Genomic DNA, 6910 nt, shown 5'->3' with positions numbered 1-6910 from the left:
GTATCAAAGTTTCAGCTGGACACAGAGAAAGATAGGGGATTCTACTTTTGCCTCCCAACCATTTACCTTAAGGGTAAAGTCAACAATAATAAAGCATAAGTACTCACCTCCAAGTTGATATATGAATATAGATCTTTCCTTAGCTTGTGACGGTAGCCAAGACAAAGGAAAAATAAGGAATTGGTGAAGATCACCATGACTCTTTCAAGGGCAAAAAGTAAAGGTACAAGATAGGCCCTTCGCAGAGGGAAGCAGAGGTTGTCATGCGCTTTTGAGGTTTGGATGCGTGTCCTCTTAGTGCGGAGGAACGTCACTTTATATTGCCTCCTGTGATAAAAAAACTTTATTATGCAGTCTATCGCTTTTATGTCTTCCTCATCACAGGTTCGTACAAAGCTTATTTTCCACACACTAATAGATCATACATATTAGAGAGCAATTTTTATTGCCTGCACCGATGACAACTTACTTGAGGGATCTTATTCAATCCATAGGTAGGTATGGTGGACACTCATGGCAAAACTGGGTTGAAGGTTTATGGATGCACAAGTAGTATCTCTACTTGGTGCAAGAGTTTTGGCTAATATGAGGTGGAAGCAATCGTCACATGCTAAGGGATCTCTAGGCATATAACATTGTTTGGAACCAAGCAAACACAATTCATTACGTTGTCTTCCTTGTCCAACAACTACTTCTAAGCACGTAATAGTTTGGTGACTGCTCATAATTGTAAAAAGTGTCTAAGATGATATATTTATATGTGAACCTCTCCTTCCTTATTACTTCTTATTAAATGCAACAATGACTCGGGTCTATGTTGGTCTATTCTCAACAGGTTTCAATCATCATACTTGTTATATGTGAAGCGATCACTTTCCATAAGATCATCTCATGCTCTTTCATACTATCGTTCTTTTAAAACTTTTGATCACGGCTCAAAACAAAGCCCTTGACTAAGATACTCTTTATTATATAGCTCACAAGCTCGAATACATCGGGGGAGACACAAAGCAAGAGACTCAAACTGAACACTAAAGACTTATTCCACTAAGAGAAGAAATAAAAACTGAAAACGAAAGAACTAAAACAAAGGTAAAAGCAAAAGATATAAAGGTGATACGATACCAGGGCAACTCCCCCAAGCTTGGAAAAATCCAAGGGGATTGCCCATACCAATGCTTCGTTGTCTTCCTTCGGTGGTGATGGTCGTGGACTTGTTTCCTTTGATTCCATGAGAGCCATGAATCTTTGATTTATACCTTTGAGATCTGCGACATGGTTTTCCAGCAAAACAACTTCACGAAAAAGGGAAATATTGCAAGCACGAGTTGTTTCGCAAAACCTCAATAGTTCAATCAAGGATGGAGACAACATGTGGAGGAAGGGTTGGAGAAAATCTACTCCTTCAACGTCTTCAATGTTGAACATAGGTTGAATTACCTCCCTAGCTTGGGTTTTCTCCTTAGCTTTGTCCCTGGCTTCCGTGACTTCTACTCTTTTCAGATCAGCATATACTTCATCATGAACTTGAGGGAGATTATTCTCCCCAACAGATTCCTGAGACATCTTTGCTCTAAATCTGCGGCAGAAAACAGGCTCGAAACGAAAACAGAGGAAAACTGCACGATACGAAGATCAAAACCCTCGGGCATATATATAATGATTTTTTTCTGGACCAGAAGGAGTGCTCCGCAAGAAAACGGAGTCAGGGAGGCACACGAGGTGCCCACAAACCTTGTAGCCGCCGCCAGGGGGTAGGTGGCGGCTACCAAGCTTGTGGCCGCCTCGTGCGCTCTCTGGACTACTTTTTATTTTTCTAATTTTCCAAAATTTCCAAAACGGAGAAAATTTCCTATTGGAAAAGTTTCGGAGTCCAATTACTTACCGAAACACATACCTCTTCGATTTCAGGGTCTGAAACAGGCTGATAAACATCCCTTATGTACTCCTCTAGAGTTATGATATTGATGATATACGTCTCAACATTTATGGGAGTACCAGAGATATAATGCTTCATTCTTTGCCCATTTACCACTCTAGGAAAATTACCTTCTGGGTTATTGATTTTGATGGCACCGGAATGATATACTTCCTCGACAACGTAAGGACCTTCCCATTTAGAGAGAAGCTTGCCTGCGAAGAATCTTAAGCGAGAATTGTATAGCAGGACATAATCTCCTACATTGAACTCTCGTTTTTGTATTATTTTATCGTGCCATCTCTTAACCTTTTTCTTGAACAACTTGGCATTATCATATGCCTGGGCCCTCCATTCATCTAATGAGCTGATATCAAACAACCGCTTCTCACCGGCAAGTTTGAAATCGAAATTGAGCTCTTTGATTGCCCAATAAGCCTTGTGTTCTAGCTCAAGAGGTAAATGACAGGCCTTACCGTAAACCATTTTATACGGTGACATGCCCATGGGATTCTTATAAGCAGTCCTATAATCCCATAGTGCATCGTCAAGTTTACTAGACCAATTCTTTTGAGATCTATTGACAGTCTTTTGTAAGATCAATTTGATCTCCCTATTACTCAACTCCACTTGACCACTAGACCAAGGATGATAAGGAGATGCAACTCTATGGTTGACATCATACTTAGCAAGCATCTTGCGGAAAACACCGTGAATGAAGTGTGAACCGCCATCAGTCATCAGATATCTAGGGACTCCAGATCTTGGGAAAACGACTTCTTTAAGCATCTTAATAGAGGTGCGGTGATCAGCATTTCTAGTGGGGATAGCTTCTACCCACTTAGTAACATAATCAACAGCGACTATGATGTGAGTGTACCCATTGGAACTCGGGAAGGGTCCCATATAATCAAAGCCCCAAACATCAAATGGTTCAATGACAAGTGAATAGTTCATAGGCATTTCCTCACGTTTACTGATGTTCCCTATTCTTTGGCATTCGTCACAAGACAAGACAAACTTACGGGCATCCTTGAAGAGAGTGGGCCAATAGAAACCTTATTGCAATACCTTATGAGCAGTTCTATCTCCAGCATGGTGTCCTCCATAGGCTTCGGAATAACACTTCTGAAGGATATGTCCCTGTTCATGTTCAGGCACACAACGTCTAATAACACCATATACACCTTCCTTATAAAGGTGAGGATCATCCCAAAAGTAGTGGCTCAAATCAAAGAAGAATTTCTTCTTTTGCTGGTAGGTGAAACTGTGTGGTATGTATTTGGCTACGATATAGTTTGTGTAATCAGCATACCACGGTGCACTATGTGAAGTGCGGATGACGTTTAATTACTCATCAGGAAAGCTGTCATCAATAGGTCGTGGGTCATCAAGGACATTCTCTAACCTTGACAAGTTATCTTCTACAGGGTTATCAGCACCCTTTCGGTCAACAACGTGCAAATCAAATTCATGTAGCAGGAGAACCCATCTGATTAGCCTAGGCTTAGCGTCCTTCTTCTCCATAAGGTACTTAATAGCAGCATGATCAGAGTGAATAGTGACTTTGGAATCAACTATATAAGATCTGAACTTTTGACATGCAAACACGACTGCTGAAAACTCCTTCTCCGTAGTGGCATAGTTTCTTTGGGCCCTGTCTAGAGTTTTACTAGCGTAGTGAATAACATTCAACTTCTTGTCAACTCTTTGTCCTAAAACAGCACCGACAGCATAATCACTAGCATCGCACATGATTTCAAAGGGCAAGTTCCAATCAGGTGGTTGAACAATAGGTGCGGTTATCAAGGCCTTCTTAAGTATTTCGAAAGCTTCCTCATAATCCTCATCAAAAACAAAAGGAACATCCTTCTGCAAGAGGTTGGTAAGAGGCCTAGAAATCTTAGAGAAGTCTTTAATGAACCTTCTATAGAAACCAGCGTGACCTAGGAAACTTCGTATACCTCTGATATCTGTGGGGCAAGGCATTTTCTGAATTGCATCAACCTTGGCCTTATCAACTTCAATGCCTTTCTCACAGATTTTGTGTCCTAAGACGATGCCTTCATTAACCATGAAGTGGCACTTCTCCCAGTTCAAGACGAGGTTGGTATCTTTGCATCTGTGTAAGACTCGATCAAGGTTGCTGATGCAATCATCAAAGGAAGAACCGTAAACGGAGAAATCATCCATAAAAACCTCAACAATCTTTTCACAAAAGTCAGAGAATATAGCCACCATACATCTTTGAAAGGTGGCAGGTGCATTGCATAAGCCAAAAGGCATACGTCTATAAGCAAAGGTACCGAAGGGGCAGGTGAAAGTGGTTTTCTCCTGATCAGATTGTGCAACAGGTATTTGCGAGAAACCTGAATAACCGTCTAGAAAGAAGAAGTGTATGTGTTTAGATAGCCTTTCTAGCATTTGGTCGATAAACGGCAAAGGATAATGGTCTTTCCTGGTTGCCTTGTTCAGTTTCCGGAAGTCTATCACCATCCTATAGACATTAATAATCCTCTGTGGGATTAGTTCATTCTTATCATTAGGAACGACGGTGATACCTACCTTCTTAGGTACGCAATGTACTGGACTTACCCAATCACTATGAGGAACAGGATAAATGATTCCTGCTTCGAGAAGCTTTAATATTTCTTTCCTCACGACCTCTTTCATCTTAGGATTTAATCTCCTTTGATGATCAGCAACTGGTTTCAAATCAGGGTTAGTTTTAATCTTGTGCTGACATAGAGTGGGACTAATACCCTTAAGATCATCAAGAGTGTATCCAATAGCCTCACGGTGCTTCCTCAAAGTTTTTAATAACTTCTTCTCTTCGTGATTAGAGAGGTGAGCACTAATAATAACAGGATATATCTCCTTCTCATCAAGGTAGGCATACTTAAGAGTATCTGGTGACTGTTTTAGCTCGAACACAGGATCACCCTTTGGTGGGGGAGGATCCCCAAGCAGTTCAACAGGCAGATTATTCTTGAGAATAGGATATTGTTCTAAAACAATTTTATCTATCTCATCTCTTTCATCCATATGCATATCATTTTCATGCTCAAGCGGATATTGCTCTAAAGGATCCGTAGAAGGTACGCAATAGAGGCAAGAGCAATGATTTCATCCCTACCAGACGACTCTTTTTCATGGGGTTGTCTTCCAAACTTGGAGAAGTTAAATTCATGAGACACACCCTCAAAACTAACAGTGACGGTCTGTTTAATGCAATCAATATGAGCATTGACAGTGTTGAGAAAGGGTCTACCAAATTTGATGGGACAAAAGCTATCTTGTGCAGTAGCAAGGACGAGGAAATCAGTAGGACACTTCGTCTTACCACACAGGACTTCTACGTCTCTCACAATTCCTAGAGGGCAGATAGTGTCTCTATTAGCTAGCGTAAAAGTGACATCAATGGGTTCTAACTCAGCAGGTGCAATATCATCTTTGATTTCATCATATAGGGATCGGGGTATTGCACTAACACTAGCACCCATATCACATAAACCATGATAACAGTGGTCTCCTATCTTGACAGAAACAACGGGCAGGCCAACTACACGTCCGTATTTGTCTTTCGCGTGAGGTTTAGCAATTCTAGCGGAGTCCTCACGGAATTTGATAACATGCCCGTCTATGTCTTCGGCTAAGAGATCTTTGATAATAGGAACACTAGGTTCAACTCTAATTTCCTGAGGGGGTGCAAGTGGTATAATGTAACCCCTACGTATCACAGTTGGAGCTTTAGAATGATCTTTTTTCCTAGCAGGGTAAGGTGGTTTCTCAGTGTAGGCACAAGGAACAATAGGATCACTAAAGGCAATGACTTTCTCTTCAACTAGATTGGATTTAACTATCTTGAATTCTACAGGACGATGGCACTTAAACCACTTCTCTTTGGGAAGATCAACATGAGCAGCAAAGGATTCACATAGAGAAGCTACTATCTCAGAGTCAAGTCCATACTTAGCGCTAAAATCTCTAGAAGTGTTTGTTTCAACAAAAGATTTAACGCAATCAAACTGGAAATTCATACCTGACTCCTTACCTTCTTCAAGCTCCCAATCTTCAGAGTTACGTTTGATTCTTTCCAATAAATTCCACTTGTGGTCAATATCCTTCTTCATAAAAGAACCGGTACAAGAAGTGTCAAGCATGGTACGATCTTCATGAGAAAGCCGAGCATAAAAGTTTTGAGTGATAATTTCTCTCAAGAGCTCATGATTGGGGCATGAATATAGCATTGATTTAAGTCTCCCCCAAGCTTGAGCTATGCTTTCCCTGTCACGAGGCCAAAAGTTATAAATATAATTCTGATCACGATGTACTAAATGCATAGGATAAAACTTTTGATGAAATTCCAATTTCAATCGATTGTAGTCCCATGATCCAGTATCATCACATAGCCTATACCATGTCAACGCCTTATCCTTCAAAGATAAAGGAAATACTTTCTTCTTTACCTCATCCTCGGGAAAACCTGCAAGCTGAAATAAACCACAAACTTCATCTACATAGATTAGATGCAAGTCTGGATGTGATGATCCATCTCCTGTAAAAGGATTAGCCAGTAGTTTCTCAAGCATACCCGAAGGAATTTCATAAAAGATATTTTCAGTATGTACCTCAGGTTGAGGAGAAACTCCTCGCACTTCCGTTCGTGGTGAAGATACCCCGAACAAACTCCTCAAAGGAACAGTTTCCATAGTGACAAGTGACAATAAATTTCAGCACAGTATATAAATGTTTCCTTACCAAATTCCACTTACCAAAGGCACTTTACTCCCCGGCAACGGCGCCAGAAAAGAGTTTTGATGACCCACAAGTATAGGGGATCAATCGTAGTCATTTCGATAAGTAATAGTGTCGAACCCAACGAGGAGCGGAAGGCTCTAATAAACGGTTTTCAGCAAGGTAATAACTGCAAGCACTGAAAGTAGCGGTAACAAGTGATGATGTAGCGAGGTGAAACGTAGCAAGTGAAAA

The sequence above is a fragment of the Hordeum vulgare genome, chromosome 5H, assembly GCF_904849725.1.
Source record: "Hordeum vulgare subsp. vulgare chromosome 5H, MorexV3_pseudomolecules_assembly, whole genome shotgun sequence".
NCBI lineage: Eukaryota > Viridiplantae > Streptophyta > Magnoliopsida > Poales > Poaceae > Hordeum > Hordeum vulgare.
Note: the sequence above shows the minus strand (reverse complement) of the source record.